This window comes from Capsicum annuum, chromosome 1 (genome assembly GCF_002878395.1).
Source record: "Capsicum annuum cultivar UCD-10X-F1 chromosome 1, UCD10Xv1.1, whole genome shotgun sequence".
Lineage (NCBI taxonomy): Eukaryota > Viridiplantae > Streptophyta > Magnoliopsida > Solanales > Solanaceae > Capsicum > Capsicum annuum.
The window spans coordinates 139,431,708-139,449,896 of NC_061111.1; positions in this window are offsets into that span (position 1 = coordinate 139,431,708).

The window sequence follows — 18,189 nt, forward strand, 5'->3', positions numbered from 1 at the left end:
TTCCAACAAGGTTACTAGACTTTGACTTAGAGGATCTAAGGTGATGTTTTCTATGGCTTTGGTTGCCGAAGGATCGAGATATTTTATGAAGGAAAATTCAATTTGATTTTTTAGAGTTTTATCTACTTCAGGGTTCTTAGATAGGTTTAAGGAAGTAGTAAGGTTAGTCATTTGGTTTTGTGAGTGAAGAAGAGTCAGAGGAACCAGTTTGGTTTAGAGGGGGCAAAGAGTGATGATTTGAGTCTAAGAATGAGAAATATAACAATTTAGAATTTTGAAGCGGTAACCGTTGTCATCAAAATATGTTCCTTTTGAAAAGACATGTCTGATCCTAATAAGAGCAACTCTTCATTTTGCAAGAGAATTGACAAATTTTATTTAGAGAAGGAAAAACACATGGCTTTCTAGGCAATTATTTTATGATTATTAAAGCATACTGTTGTGATACTAACCTGAGAGATGTGACCAGGTCTCCCCCCTTTTTGAGTAAATCTTCAAATTTGTGCAAGTAACATTTTTCCACTTTCAATGTTGTTCCCATGGGTGTATCCCTGCAAGGGTATAGTACTGAGTAAGAATAATATGGATGTACTTTATTAAGGATTCGTGTCTCCTTATCATAGCCAATTTTTTTGAGAGACATTGATTTACATATTAGGTTAAATCAATATCATGCTTTAAAATCTACATACTTTTTTATCTCAAAACTTATTCCCATAGCAGGTTTAGGCGCCAAGTCCCAGACTTGGCTTTATTTAAGCTATTGAAGCTTCTCTTTCTGAGATTTATTTTCTAGGGACCAAGACCCTGAGAATCATCTGTATCTTTCATCCTTTTACTCATTATTTTTAACACCACCAAGGATCTATAATGTTATTGACTAATCAAGAACTACATGCACCTCTTTCATCAATCTATAGAATTCCTTTCAATTCATTCTCCAAAGCATTTTCATTTATCAAATCTGAAGGTCATTCTATGGATTCCTTTAGAATACAAGCTTCACACATACTTTTTTTTTAGCATCAACATTCATAAGATAAGGACTAGGTCCTTGAGATCAGCTTTTCACAATAAGACACCTTTACCTGAAGTGTCTTAAGAGAGAGAACATAGTCAGACCTTCCATCATTGAGCTTTAAACCCTTTCAATTAATGAGCTACTCCTGACTGTAATTAACTTCCCATGTTTGTAATTATGATCATAAGTTAGATATAGGAACCCACTTAAGTTTGAGTTCCTAGTAGAAGGATAATGGTGTGATCAAATTCTTCTTAGCCCATATATGTAATGATAGCTTCCTCTTCACTTTTTTTGGAGACTCGAAGACTGTAGGATATTCATAATCCTATTGAATGTATTTAGTATTCCTTAATAATAACTTAATCTAGTATTGAGATCTTTCTTTCAAATGTCCATCTCTTCCACAGTGAGTGCACAAGATTTTGTACCCTTCTCTTCTATCATCAAGAACAAACTTTCTTTTAGAATCAACAGGTTGGGATTTTCATTGATAGACCTAACATCTACCATTATTAAAACCTTTTTTAGTCAAGTCATAAAGTATTAGTGAGGAAGTCGTCCACTTAAGAGACTTGCTCAACTCTTCTATCAAGCAGACCAGGTCCTTCTCTAACTCTTCATTCCTGTAAAGTGTATATATAAGGTGTTTTTAAATTTAAATTTTTAGATTTCATCTTGGTGAACAACTCTTTAGTTCCAAAAATTTAGAGAGTTAAAGCAATCAAATCATGCTCTTGATTCTTTACTTTTTCTTCTAAGGCATTTTTCTCAATAGTTAGTTCAGATACACAATCTATCAACATACTTGCAATCTTTTTTATCTTTCTAGCAGAATAGTTATCTAGAATTTCCTTTATATAAGAGAGAGTTACCTTATCTTTTTCTTCATCATTTGTATTTGCCATGAAGGAAAATAATAAATCATACATAATTGGATTATCTTCCACTGCTAGCATAGACATATCTCTAGACTACTTATCCTTATTCGATTCACTGGAGAAATCTTCCCATGCTGCAAGAGCTTTTTTTACTTCATAATAAGCTATACCCTTCCTTCTTTAATTGTCAGGGACTTGGTCTTTGATCAATCCTTTGTAACTTGCAGCCTTGAGGTAATCCTGATGATCCATTTTATGCATGGGACAGTCCTTGATTAAATTCTTAGGACATCTATATTTGTAACACACTTCAGTATTTCTTCCTCCCTCTAAGAACTGACCACTCTTTTTCATAGCTCTAAAAATTCTATTTGCCAAATAAGCAACATTAGTGTCTTCATCATCAACTGGTTCATACTTAGAAGCCTTTAATGCCAGGGATTTAAATCTTCTTGCTTCTTTTTTTCAAAACCTTGCAGCTTCTTAAGCTCATTAGTCTTTATATTCAAATGAGTTCATCCATAGTGAGGGCATTTAGGTTCTTTGATTTAGTTATGGCATCCACTTTTCTTTCCAAGTACTTAGGAAGAACACCAAGAATTTTTCTCACTTATTTGTACAAGGGAATCACTTCACCTAAGTAATAAAGCTCATTTGTGATAAAAGTGAATGTTGTATGCATTTCTTTGATTGTTTCTCCTTCTTTCATGGTGAAGGTTTCATACTAAGTAGTCAATATGTCCACTTTTGAATCCTTCACATCAGTGGTGCCTTTATGAGTAGTTCTCAAGTAATCCCAGATCTCATTTGAATTTTCACAAGATGATATCCTAATATTCATAAGGACCTATGCCATATACTAACAGTTTCTTGGGTATGTAATTTTTTTGATCTTTTTCCTATCTTCATCATTGTACTCTCTCATACTTCTAACGACCATTCTTGTAACCTCTTTTTCTTTGACTTCTTTAATAGGTACACGAGGACCATAAAGAATTAGGTCCATCAACTTATAATCCTTAGCCATAATAAAGTCAAACATCCTTGTCTTCCACTACCTATAATACTACCTATTGAATTTGGGTGGTTTAGTAGTAGATTGTCCTTCTTCTATATTATGTAGAGAAGCCATGCTAGCTAAAACACTCTAGGTGTGAACCTTTTAGAGTGACCTTGCTCTGATACTAATTACAGAAACCCTGAGGATTGCACCATATAGTGAGGGACTAGGTCCCTCAAAGTCAATCACAAGAAATCAAATAATAAAAGGAAGGAGAACAAAAAATAGTGCATGAAGGGTAAAAACATAATATTTTGATGTATAATCCCATGAAGTAAAAAACCAAGGATTGCCCTCACAAGCACAAAAGAAATCCACTATAATCAACCTCCTGATTATAGTCTAGATTTCATCCTACCTCTAGGCTCTTTTCACTAGTGGCAATTCTGTTGTAAGTTTATCTTGGTAACTCTACCAAGGATTCTCTCTGCTTATTAACTCTAATTAGTCACAAGGTCAGGCAACTCTACCTAAGAACCTCTCTTAATAGAATAAAAATCATTACTTCTATAACACAGGTAATTCATTAACAAATCAAAACTCACTCAAGAACTATTTCTATTTAAGCATTCATAAAGCTAAGAACTTGAGTAGTGTTGAAATAGGGTTTTTATTGTCTTTCCTCACTCTTTCTTATTAAGTAAAACTGATTTGATAAAGAGGCATGTCTTTTTTTATCTGAGTGATTATTAGGGTTGAAAGATCATTGGACCAGCTATCCTAATCAGTACAAAATAACACCTAAAAGTTTGTTACATAAGAGGACAAAACTATGAAGACAATGCGTGCCAGCTGTATTGTACCTTGCTTATACAGGGAGTTGGTCCCTTATAGTTAGGTTCTCATCATCAAAACTACATATAGCATACTTGAAAAATAGCACCTACAATCTTGTTACAGAAGAGCACAAAATTATGCAAACATCGAATGCAAACTATGTTGTACCTTGCACATCTAAGGACCTGGCCCCTTGTAGTTAGCTGCTTATCCCATAAAATACATATATCATACTTGTAAATTATAACTTTATTCAATTGGAAGATTATAAATCTATTTTATCTATTCCATTTTCTCTCCTCTTATTTCTCATTTTGAGTTCACAAAATGATAATGCATGTATTCTAAGGGTGACTGATGTTTCCCAAAATTGTACCTCCAAAGAAGTACGTTATGGTCAATTTCAAATATAGTAACCAAACCAGGTTGTGGTCAAACCCACATGGAATACGCAGAATTATCTCTCAAACTTAATGAAATCAATGGAAGTGCAGAAAAATAAATAGGGTAAAGTATTGGTAAAAGTAGTATATAGTAACAGAATTGGGATAGTATAGTTGTAATCAGTCAAAACAAACACTAGGATTGTGTTCCCCCAACCTTCTAACTCTATAAGATTCTCATGGTTAACCCAACTATACCACTGGCACATGAAAGAATTTTATAAGCTCGATATTACCAACTATATTAAGGACTCGATGGTAAATATCACCCTTCACCTTATGAGTCTTACGGTGTTGCCTTATTATTCCTTATTATAATACCCCTAGTTTTGGACGCTACAAATTTTTTGGCTTATTCATCACCGCCTAGGGTGCAGCTCAGGTAACAAGTCATGAAGACTCCTACACCCACAAAGGTTGAGACTGTTAAGATATGGCCTAAATCCATGACTCCAAATGATATTTGGAGCTTTTTTGTCTTTGCTGGGTATTATTTAAGGTTGGGAAGAGTTTTTCTTTTGTTTCTACTCTGTTTAATAAGTTAACTTAGAAAAGGTGACGTTCTTGTGGTTTGATGCTTGTGAGGGTAGTATTGAGAAGTTTAAGAATAAGTTGACTTCTATTCATATTTTGACCTTGCTTGAGGTTATTAATGGATTTATTGTATATTGTGATGCATCTCGTATGGGACTAGGTTGTGCCTTGGTATAGCATGGTAAGGTGGTGGCCTATACTTCTAGACAACTTAAGGTTCATGGAATAAATTATCTTACTCATGATTTAGAATTGACGATTGTGGTTTTTACTATAAAAATTTGACGCCATTATTTTTATGGGGTACACGTGGATATTTATTTCAAACATAGAAGCTTACAATAATTATTTACTCAAAAGGAGTGAAATCTCAGGCAAAGGCAGTGGCTTGAGTTGCTTAAGAATTATGACATAAGTCTTCACTATCATTCAAGTAACACAAATGTGGTTGTTGATACTCCTAGAAGGTTGTCTATGGGGAGCTTATCTTATATAGATGATGAGAAGAGAGGGTTAGAGAAGGATATTCATAGGTTGGATAACTTGGAGGTTCATCTTTTGGACTCTGAGTATGGAGGAGTGATTGTACAAAAGATGGTCTAATAATCTCTTAGTACTAAGCTGAAGGAGAAGAAGATTTTGGATCCTATTCTTATGAAGATAAAGGATGATGTGGGATGGAAGAAAATATCTTTTAAGATTAGCAGTGATGGTATTTTGAGGTATCAAGAAAGGTTGTGTGTTCTTGATATTGATGGATGGTGGGATAGTATTTTGATTGGGGCTCATGAATCAAGGAATATTGTTTTTCTAGGTTCAACAAAGATGTCTCATAACTTGAAGGAAATATTTTGGTAGAGCAATATGAAGAAGGATGAGGTGAATTTTGTGTACAAGTGTATGGTCTATCAGTAGGTGAAGGTTGAACACTTGAGTCCTGGTGGGATATCTCAAGGGATCGAGTTGTCAGTTTGGAAATGGGAATGATCTACATGGATTTTTTTATGGGTCTTTCATAATATCATAATTAGTATGATTTGATTTGGGTCATTGTGGATAGGATGATAAGTCTGCTCATTTCTTGCCTATGAGGATCACCGACTTTTGAGAGGATTATTCTATGTTGTTCATTGAAGAGATAGTTAGATTTCATAGAGTGCCTATGTCCATCATTTCAAACCAAGGTATGAAATTTACTTCTCATTTTTTCTATTTATTTCAGAAAGTTTTGGGGACTAAGGTGAACCTTAGCACTTATTTCAAACCTCAAATGGATGAACAAGCAGAATATACTATTTAGACCTTGGAGGATATGCAAATTTCTTGTGTGTTTGACTTTAATGGATATTGGGTTAATGACTTACCTCTTATTCAGTTTGCGTATAATAATATATACCACTCGAGTATTCAGATGGCTCCTTTTGAGGATTTTTATGGTAGGAGGTGTAGATCTCCTATTGGGTGGTTTGAGGCTGGTTAGGCTAGGTTGTTTGGTTTGAACTTGGTTTGTCAAGACACAAAGAAGGTGAAGTAGATTAGGGATAGGTCTAAGACTATCTAAAGTAGCCAAAAGTCTTATGCAGATGTGAGGCAAAGGGAGTTGGAATTTGATATAGGTGATTGGGGATTCTTTAAAGTCTCTACTATGAAGGGAGTGATAAGGTTTGGGAATAAAAGAAAGGTGACTCCCCGTTTTATTGGTACATACCAGATGTTGAGAAGAGTTGGGAATATTTCTTATGAGTTGAATTTGCCTGTGATTTTGTGTTCTATTCATCCAATCTTCCATGTATCGATGTTAAAAAGTGTGTGGGTGATCCTTATTTGATTGTTACTAGAGAGGATGTTGGTATCTCAGATTCCTTATCTTATGAGGAAGTCCCGGTTGAGATGTAACTGCAGTGAAAGTCCTTTGGAGGAATCAAAGGTGGTATAAGATACTTGGGAAACTGAAAAGAACATGAAGTCATAGTATCCATTCTTGTTCCCCGCGTTGGATGAAAATGCTTGGGATATGATTTCTGTTCTCCCTCTTTTGGTCTTTCAAATTTGTCTCTTGGGTATGTGTGCATTCTATTTTGTTATCATGTTAATGGGTTCCTTGACTCCTCATTCAAGGACAAATGATCTTGGGGGGTGGGGGTGGGGGAGGGGGGTAATGTAATAATCTAGGGTTTGGACCTTGTAAATTTCTAGGTTTAGTCATTACTATCAACGGTACGACTTAGGTGACGAGTCATACAGTGCCAATAGAGGTCTAACCAGTGAGATGGTCTACTGTTTGTGTTATTGTTATGACTAGTACCCTACGAGTCGTAAGGACTAGTGACGAGTCATAGGGTGTGACTCATGACCTTACCAGTCAAGGTGCCAAAATTTCTACCTAGACTACGAGTCATAGTGACAACTTATGACCAGTGACCACGAGTCATTATGGGATCCATAGCGACTGGTAGTTATATTTTTTGCACGATTTTATTAAGGGCATTGTGGCCTTTTACTTCCATCCCATTACATTCCATGACTTAAAACCCTCCCCTTAGCCATATTTTCCCAAATTAACATTACATAAATACTCCCTTCTCTCTTACATTTCCCAAGCAAGAACAGTTAGGGTTTTTAAGGGAATTGGTCATCATGGCTTAAAATTTTGGTTTTCTCTCCAAATTTATTTGTGTTTTCAGGCATGTATCTCTTATCTAACTAGGTTTTATATAAAATCATATGTTTAATCATGGTTTATGTGGATTTAATTATTGGGTTTTAAATAATGGGTTGAGGGTTTTGTATGATTACTACTTGGTTGTCTTTCAAATGGTTTTGGAATTGTTTTTCATACTTTATCTCATGGTTTTTGAACTAAAATTGTGTGTGGGTATGGTGAATGGGACGGGGGTGGTTGATTTCCCTAAATTTTATGGAGTCCACTTTGGAATTGGTAGTAAACTCAACCCACTTGCATAATTGAATTTGAAATATTATTGAAATTTTTTTCCTTATTGGTCTAAGCTATCGCATTACATTAATGGATAAATGGGAAAAAATTGTTTTGAAAAGGGCCTCAGTGGCCATGGTATGGGTTTTAAATTTGAACATGAGGTTTATGGATTCCCCCACATTGATGGATAATTGAAATGGCATATTTTGTAATCTTGCAATCATAATTAATTGTTATGTCAATATCAATGCTAAATGCCTAACTGGATAAACACTTAGTTAAATGGGTGAGTTATGTGCAAATGTTTTAGTTGGTCTTAAAGGGTTATGTGTAGCTCATCATGGAAGGTAGAAGTCTCGGGGGGACCAATACTAGTAACCACGCTTGCCGGGATGGGAGTATTTATGATAGTTTGGATAGTTGACATATTATACATAATTTTGAATCGCTGCGATTGTAGATTTCCTGGCCCTTCCTCCAATTTTTCCTAGTTTATGTGGATAACACGCACTAGGACTCATTCAACTGGGGGAGCTAAACCAATATATCCCGTGGGTGCCTTTAGGATGGTTAGAGCTATAAAGACTAGGTTAATGGTTTTTAAATCTCATAATTAAACCTTGTACCCTATTCCAACGTTTTTATATATGTATATGCATGTATATGAACATTTACATTGAGATTGGTTTTGTTTTGGAAAATGGCACTATTTTATCCGTTCCTCGAGTTATATGCTAGCTCTTACCCTGCTAACTATCCTTGGATGCTACATCATTTCATGATGGTAGAGTCCTAAGGGTGTTTTGGTTTCGTTATGAAGAGTTAGGTGGTTTTGGTTTGTTGGTTGGTCTGCATTGAAGTAGTGAGTATGCCTTTTTTGAAAGGCCATAAATTTCATTTCTTTCTTTTATGAGTATCGAAATCCCATCGGTTTCTTTTATATTCTGGATTTCTTTTTTGGCCATGGCCTGGGGCATGTCCCGAACTAACTTGGTACTTTGATTTAATAGATTTTATAGAAAAAGAGTGGGTGGTTATTGTTTATTGACTCTCAGTTACATTGAGTTACATTAACTATTTTATTTTTATATTTTGGATGTCTTTCATTGTTGATAACGCTCACCTATACCATCTAAAGTGGTAGAGGACGGTCTTTGTCAATAGCTCAACTTTCATTGAGGTCGAATCAATGAGGAGTAAGATTTAGATTTCGAGTCCTATGGGTGTCAAGATAACTAAAAAGATACCTGAAGTATTCACAACGTAAAACACATGATGTAAAAAGTGTGTGTGTGGGGGGAGGGGGGGGGGTTGGAATAGGATGTTATCAATATCAAGTAATGCAACACACTACAATAATACTTTTGTGTAAGAATTTAATTTTCGGATGGATCTTAGGATTATGTCTACCTAAGGGCAAGTTGTGCGTGTGATCATGATGGTTTGGTATAAGTTCTAATTGTTGATAACATGGTAGGTTAGGTTAAGAGTCCATGAGGCTAGTTTGTCAACAAGGCCTTAAGGATGCCACTCATTGACTCTTTCGAGTACCTAACGAGTGTATCAATAAATTCCACCCAAAACCTCAATTGGGCATCCCTATTTTTAGGAAGATGCCCTAACATAACCTACTCTCTATCTACCCTTATTTCGAAGATGGCAAAAGAAAGTTATATTTACAATTTTGCGCTATTACTTTGGCCCCATATAGACCTCTTTCAAGGAAGCTACGGGTTCCCAAAAGTTCACCCATATCCCTCTTTCAAGGATGATGAGAGCTTTCAAGAGTTTGGGGTTATCATCTAACAAAACCATTTTAAACCAATCAATAATGGGATACATAATCAACAACTAAGAATTACACAAACACATCATCACCCAAACACAATTGCATCCTTGTTCAACATAATCCCAAGAATAGAGAATTTAGCTACTCATGAAATGAAAGAGATAAAATATACCAAAAAATTCATTTATTGAATCCATAACAATGGAAGATAAATAAAATCTACACTATACACTTCAATTTTAGCAATTTCTACTTGAAATTTTAACTACACAAATGTTTCCCAAATTCTAAGGTTCACTTGTTTTCTAATTTTTCAATCCTCCTCTCTTATATAATGTCCTAATGGAAGAAGAAGTGTGCCTGGAATGGGAATTGGAATCAGCTACGTCTTTCGACTAAATTGCCCTTGATCATTAAACCCACTAGGCTATGATCGCTGCCATTTGTCCGCGATCGCGGCTAATACAATCATGGTCAGCACTCGTAATCGCGATATATTGACCTGTCTTGACTAACCACAATCACTGACCTCAAACAGTGATCGTAGTAACTAAGGCTTGTTTCTTCTCTAGGTCTTCCAGGTGTACTTGTTTTCTCCTTTTTATTCTTTTTAGTTTCAATCCACAACTTTTCATCTCATGACATATATGCCTACAAAATGTGGAAATTAGTGCCCTTAATCACAAATATATCTCATCTGTACATTCAAATTATGGTATTATGCATGAATGTTGAGTACAAATGAGTGGTAAATACATCACTCATTAGTTTTTCATCTGGATTTTGTGTACTGGTTGGCTAGACTAAGGGGGGGTCATCGACCCTCGACGGCCTTGAGATACCCATCACGACTAGTCCCTAGGTCAGGTTATAACACTTGTCTTCAGCCGCAGTATAACTATTACCTTAGGGGTCTCAAGTTATTAGATGAGTGTTGATATCCTCAAATCACTGTAGTATTTCCTTTTTCCCAATATCGACCTACCTTATAAAGATGATCTCGAATACAGACTGGTTGTTAGAGTTGGACACCACAAAGAAATCAATTAACTCAAAGGAAACCACAATACACATATAAATTTAGGTCTAGTTGAATCTCGCACTTTCCTTACTTTGTCAGTCCATCAGGGTTCCCACAACCCTAGCCAAGGAAATTAGTCGCTCATGGTTATGGAACAGCCCATGGAGTTTAATGAAGAAAACATAGAATTAATTTCACTGGACGATAGAATAAAATCCAAAATCATGATTAATTATGAAACCAAAAAACCAATAACAAGAGTATTAAAGATGTCAAAGTATGTGAAAATATCTCAAAGTGTGTAACATAATAAAAGAATAACCCAAGGGTATTTATAGTATCCCCAAAATAATATAGGAAACCTAAGTAAAACAGAATAAGAGAATTATGTCGGCAGTGGTCACAGCTCTGGGAATGAGTCATTAAGACTAATTATGACTCATTGCCTAATTTCATAACTCTTATTTTCTTTCGGTGATCACGACTCTCTAGATGACTTCCCAAGTCTTAGGATTCTAGTCGTAGTCACTCTAATAGAATTTTACTTTCATGACTTTTGAGTTTGTTGTTAGGATGACTCCTCACTGCGAGTCATATTCAATCCTATTGACTCGTGATCTTCACTCGTTACTACTGGAGCCTATTTTTCATTCCTTAGGACTTTTAGCGACTATTCCCATAATGACTTTACTCCACGACTCATAGTCACACATAATGAGTCATGATCATCTATTACTTTATTCTTGGAACTCAACTTTTGCCATTGTTTTGCCCACGATTCTGGCTATGAGTCGTAAGGTGACTAAACGGCTTGCAGCCTAATCCACACGTCAAATTTTTTGTAGCTTTTACATTAATTCTCAATCAACACCACTTCCAACCTAATTTACCTGCAACATACCTAAAACACACATCATATCCGACAAAACAACTTAAGTAAATGCATATTTCATTGTTTTAAGAATCTAATGAGTCATGAAACCATGTCATATCAACACCCTTAACTTAGAACATTTACGTGTCCTCAGGCAACAACACAAAATAAAAACAAACACGATGCTTAACCAGAAAGATCCTATGCTACCTTTTGGTAGTTAATTATCAATTTTGGCTCAAAACACATTACCCCCACTTAGATTGAACTTTTATAAACCCAACTGTGTATACTAAGGTAGTACAACCACATGAAACAAGGTAATCAAGTGATGTCATCACATTACCAATAAACAACCGTGGATAAACTAGTTACACTACCCAAACAGATAAGTAATCTAACAATGTAACCATGCATCTCACAATAAAAGAAGTCCCAATCGCTCAACTAGATCAACATATTAATGCCAGGACGGTCAAGAGATGCTCTCCCTCATAAAGAAATTCCAATATTTTGCGCAAAATGCTATAGGTTTGCCTTAATTCCTTTACCTCAGCTTTCGAACGGTCTAGTTGGGATAAATATAGGACTTTATTTTTATTGTAATGTAGGATTATGGGTTGGTATGATATATTTGGGAATTTTTAATGACTTAGCCTCCTAGGCACTACAATTACTTTGGGTTCTACTCATTTAACAAACTCTTTTTCCAATCTGACCTTATTTCTCCCTATTTATTCTTTTTCTACTTATTTAGGCTAGGTATGGTATATTTTATTTTTTTCTTTTTCTTATTTTGAATTTTTTTGTTTCTTTTTTTACTTTTTTTTTCAACCACACCTAACCCTACTTTTTTTTTCTATTCACACCCCTTATACATACCCATTTCTACTAGTAAACCCCTATGATAGCCACACTCAACTTAGGAGATTTACCTGAGTTGAGGTGCACAATGCCCAAGGAGGATGAGGGCCAAACCAAGTTCATTCCAATCGAAACGGAAAGGCGAGTTTGTGTAAACAAAAAATTAGGTCTATTACGGCTCAAAATAGCAATTCAAGGGATTCTTATTACATTTGGTTTGTTATTTAGGCTAAGTTAGACCATTTTCAAGAATGTCCTATGGTCCTTCCTAACCAACTATCCTACAACCTACACAATACTAATGGAGCATGTTCTGAAATCCATACACAGAGGTAACTAGGTAATGTCTCACAAACACATGGTATAGGGTCACACTGCCAGTTACTATCTACTCAGTTTATGTAATTGGTCGCCATAATTATTATGTTCCTAATCCTGATGACATTACTAGATTCACAACGGTCATACACATACACACATCACAAAATTATATCTAGAATTTTTTGGAGGGGTCTTATTTTCACAAATAGATTCAGCATAATCACACAAACAATCGATCAACTACCTTTGTTATAAATTTTCATCCTAACTAAACACAAACACAAAACATTACAAAAAAAAAACACATCACAACACATTTTTAAAATAGACATGCCAGTTTAACATTCAAATCACAGTCGACAGGAAAAGAATCAAGGTAACAACCCACGATGGCTATATAGTACACGCCCACCCCAAACTAAATACATATGCACTATCTGGAGTCCATATGTAAATTAAAAACAAGGGGAGAGAATATACCTGAGAGTACTAGGCGCATCTCAGACATTATCACTGTGGGGGGACTCAAGATGTGCCCTACTTTCAACATCAATAGTCCCAGCAGTAGTTGAGATGCTCTTATCAATAGTGGCATCGATTGTGACCGATGCACTTCATTATGGATCTAGTGGTAGATCGATATGACAGCTAAGATTAGCAGTATAAGAAACATGAGAAGTACCATCTCCTATACAACCTTATAGACCCTAGTCTATCAACCCAGTTGATCCTATATGCTAGCTTCTTTCACATCATCAATCTTCTCCCTCTTAATTTTCTTTCTTTTTTTCCTCTTCCTTCCTCTATCACCATCAACATCAGCCATATCTTTTTATATATCAACTTCCCATATCTTGGAAACCTCTTCATCAATAACCTCTTCCATAATAATAATGAAAAGGAATGTTCTAGCATGTAGATCTTCAATCTCCTTCTGGAGCTCAGCCAAGTCAACCCATACACTACAAAATTTAGGGATTGTATACTCTCTAGCCTCCGGACGGTCAGCTTCTCAAACCTACTAAACTTGGTTTTCATGCTCTGCATCTCATCTCAAATTCGTGTGTCCACCCATGGCTTAACTCGTTCAATAAATTTTACTTTCACCTCAATAATGTACAATCTCTTTTTCACCTCAACCAGGAATGAATGCAACACTAATGCATAACTGGCAAAGGCCGTCTATGAAGTAAATAGTTGTGGTGCCATAGTAGGTGGTGGAGTTGGGTTTTTTTAAGTGCATACTGCATCCATGGATGTTTGAGGTTCAGACTGGGCAGTCTTAATAAGGGTCTCACCTATGTCAGTGAACCCTATAGTATCAACTTGTTCCCTCCGACCACAAATGTATCTATAATCATGGTAGCCCCTATCTTAGCTACCTTGGATATAGGGTTAGACTCATTTTGAATCAAACCCAAGTCTATAATTCTCCATGGTTGGATGAACTGATAAATGTCTGAAATCTCTAGCACTCCCTTATCTGCATTAGTAAGCATGGGAATCCCAGGACTATGATGGAAGAATCTCCCAACCAATCAACTAAGCTATATAAATATCACAGCCTACCATAATTCGAGCTATCAAGGTCGTGCGGTCTAGACTGAGTACATTATCCCCATAAGTGGGACCTTGTGACGTACTAGCATCCATCATGCCTTAGCCAAAAAATTTAGGCTACCCTTCATGCTGTGAACTTGGGCCTGCTCCTCCAACTACCCAAGTAACCTTTTCTCCTTCCGTTGTAATTAGCCCGACCATCCACAGGAAGTGAATATACTTGTCCTCAGTGTAAATTTTCTTCCTCTTAAATTTTTGCATTTCAACCTTGGAAAAATTAATATCTGACGTATTTGCTGGTGGTAGGAAGTCTGGCCTATGTAACACTTGGGAAATGCTCTAGGTGGAGATGCTTACCTGAACACCTCTGATCATCACATCTTTCAATGGGTCACCACCCTTTCATAGTTACACCTATGGATATATCCTCTTGATATCCATCTAATACGCTACATAAAACTCATGTACTAATGCAAAACTAAACTGGCCAAGTTTTGTGTTCATCCACTCAAAGTGGTTGTGTTTGAATCGGGTATCAAAATTAGGCATCTAAGATATGCTTATGGTACCCAACTCTCTCTCTAAATAAATCCTTCTTTATGGATTTCCCATGAAAGGGTTCATTGCATTACCATTTTTATATAAGACCTATATTCTTGGGGATCCCCTCCATTCAATGATGGGCACCAGAGAAAGTTCGATGGATAGTGGAGTAGGATGTGGTGATGGTGGCTGAATTTTGATTAGGGTAGCAGTCTCTTCACACTCACCCTCATCTTTAGATTTGGACCTGTAATTACCCTCAACATTATCCTTAGAATTTTGCTCCTCAAAGTAGTATTCCCTCTCATCATCATCATTACCTTTAATATCATTATTATTTTCACCCTCCTCCTAAAACTGGGACGGTGAGTAGGGTAGTGATATGCTATGATTTTTCCTCCTAGACTTAGTCCTGTGTGGTGTGACATCTTTCGAGGTTTATTTGGTGCATCAAGGAAACTGATTCCATGTCTTTGCCTACCCCACCAATGGATATTCCTCGACTTAACCGCTTAACTTAATGGTGTCCTTATTTTTATGTTTATGAGTGGATTACGGGGCAGTTTTCTTTGAGTTTTGCTTTTTTGGGGTTTGTTTCTTTATTGAGTCCACTTTTGGAGACATTAGTACCTATTGAAACATACCTGTTAGTAAGTTATAAGAAAATAAAGAAAAATTAGTATCACTATTTTAGGGACTGGGCTCCCTACCACTCAAGGTACGAGTCATGACCTCTGGTTACAAGTCATCATAAGACTCATAAGCTAAGATTGTGCATCAAGAATGGTCACTGGTCATCTAAAAATTCCTCCTAATGAGTCATTATGTTAGACAACAACTCTTTACCAACACTTTTTTTCCTACCAAAACTATTCCCTTTATGTTTTACCTTTTCCAATTATTACGAATCCTCGCTATGAGGTGTATAGTGTGACTATGACTCGTGACATTAGTCTTAATGTAAGAAGAATCTCAAACCCCTTTAGCATCCATGTTTCCAGTGGTTATGAGTTACGTAATGACTTGTTAGGTTACCCTACGAGCTGTTATGAGCCCCATGACCATTGAGACATGGGTGTTCAAAGGGTTGGATTCCTATTTCATATTCCTAAAACAATAATATGTATTCTTATGATAATGGTAAATTCATACTACTCCTAGTACATCCTAACATTACATTTTTAGGCATAAAATTTTAAGCTATACCCAATATATTTTTCTATTTTCAAAAACACTTGGGTTTGATCTTTAAGCACATACAACATATAAAGGAATCCGAGTTAGTCTTGAGCATATTTACCATCAACTTAAGCAATAAACAATTGAACCATAAACTTACTTGACTTAGTTATTTGGATCCTTGAAAAGAAAACTTTTGTAACTTGAACCCTAGTTCTTTGAGAGAAAACTTTATTTGGGTGCTTGAAAATCTTAAGCTTTGATTATTAGGATGACTTTGGGAGTTTATTTAGGCATTTACAGAGTGGTTAATAAGAATAGAGGGAGTCTCTATTTTCAAAATTGGTAATATCAATCATTTAAATTGAATTTCCTTATTTAAATCATATGGATCAGGTCGAGTCGACCTACTAGGCCCACGATGTAGGGCGTGTTAACGAGTCACTAATATGACTCATAACCCCAGGTTACAAATCATAGACTTCCCCCGTAATGACTTAAACTTTACCTGAGTCTCCAGTCATCATGACTCAAGGTTACAAGTTGTAGTCACCATGACTCGTTCTGAAAGTTGTGATGATTCCAAATACCTGAGATATTTCGGAGATCCATTTACCTACAACTTAGATGACGAGTCATGAAGACTGGTCGCAACTTCTAAAGTAAGTCATAAGGCCTAGCACCTACAAAAGTTTTCTGATATTTTTCTATAATCTCAAGCCCTACACACTGAACACATAAGATACCCTATAATCAAGAAAGTACAAAACATAATTTTCCTCCTATGGAGAATTTTATTTAATGTCATGGCATGAAGTGGCTAGTTTTGATACTTAGACTTATCCAACCAGCCTCATGGGTTTCCTCCCATACAGCGCCTGATTTAATGTCACGACACACTGCAATTGACTTGGTTACTCAAAGTTGAAAAAGGTCAATAATATCAACCACTTCCCCAGGGTTTACTATGTAGTGATTCTCCCATTTCCCATTTACTTTGAACGATGCTTCACCATTATGCTCCATCTCAATAGTTCCATCTGGGAACAACAAAACCACTTTGAATGGTCTATACCACCTAGACTTCAACTTTCTAGGAAATAAGCAAAGTCTTGAATTATACAACAAGATCGATCACTAGGCTCAAACACTATTTTCTTAATTTTTTTGTCATGGTACATCTTCGTCCTTTCTTTTTATATAGTAGAACTATCATAAGCATGGAGTCAGAATTCATCCAACTCGCTCACCATGTTCAACCTCAATGTAGTTGCCTTATGCCACTTAAAATTTACCCTTTTTAATGCCCATAGTGCCTTATGCTCAAGTTTAACCAACAAGTGAAATGGTTTGCCATATACAAGATGATATGGGGAGGCACTTATAGGGGTCTTGGAAGTTGTTCGGTAGGCCCAAAAACCATCATCAAGCTTTCTTAACCAGTCAATCCTATTGGCATTCATTTTTTTTACTAATATTGACTTGATCTCTTTATTAGAGACCTCAACCTACCCATTCGTATGAGAATTATAAGGTGTCGTCACCATATACTTCACGTTATATTTTTCAGGAAAAAACTTAAGCAGCTAGTTGCAAAAGTGAGACCCACCATCACTATTTATCTCACAAGGAGTGCCGATTCGAGAAAAGATATTTTTCTTCAAAAAGGCGATGACACTTCTACCTTCATTGTTTGGAAGCTCTACCACCTCCACCTATTTTCAAACATAGTCAAGTGCTACCAAAATATACAACATTCTATAAGAGCCCACGAATGAACCTAAGAAGTCAATTATCTACACATCAAACAACTCCAACTCCAAGTAGGTGTAATAGCGAGTTCATGGTATCATGAAATATTTCCTTGATGCTGACATTGATCACAGGCTTATGCATAATCATACACATCCTTGAAGATCATAGGCCAATAGTACCCACATTGTAGAATTTTATTGGTTATGCTGGTTACACCATGATGGAGCCTAACTGGTGATAAATTACAATCCTTAAGGATGATCATCATCGCCACCTCAGGAATACATCTACGAATCACCCCACCTGCACAAATTTAGAAAAAATAAGGCATCCTAGAAGAACTTCCTCACTTTATGCATAAACCGCTTGCGCTGCTAGAAGGATAAATCTTCTGGAATAGCGTGACCTGCAAAATAGATGGCAAAATTAGAAAAGGACGAGATTAAGTCTATCGCTACGACCCGACCATTAAGAAAAGTATCATATATGTCAAGCTCATCCCCAAGTTTCTGCATTGCCTCCTCTTGAAGCCTAGACAAGTGATTTGTAAGTTGATTTTTAGTGCCTTTTTGAATTTTCACCCTCAAAGTCAAATTCTTGCTTTAAGAGAACCCAACAAATCAATCTCG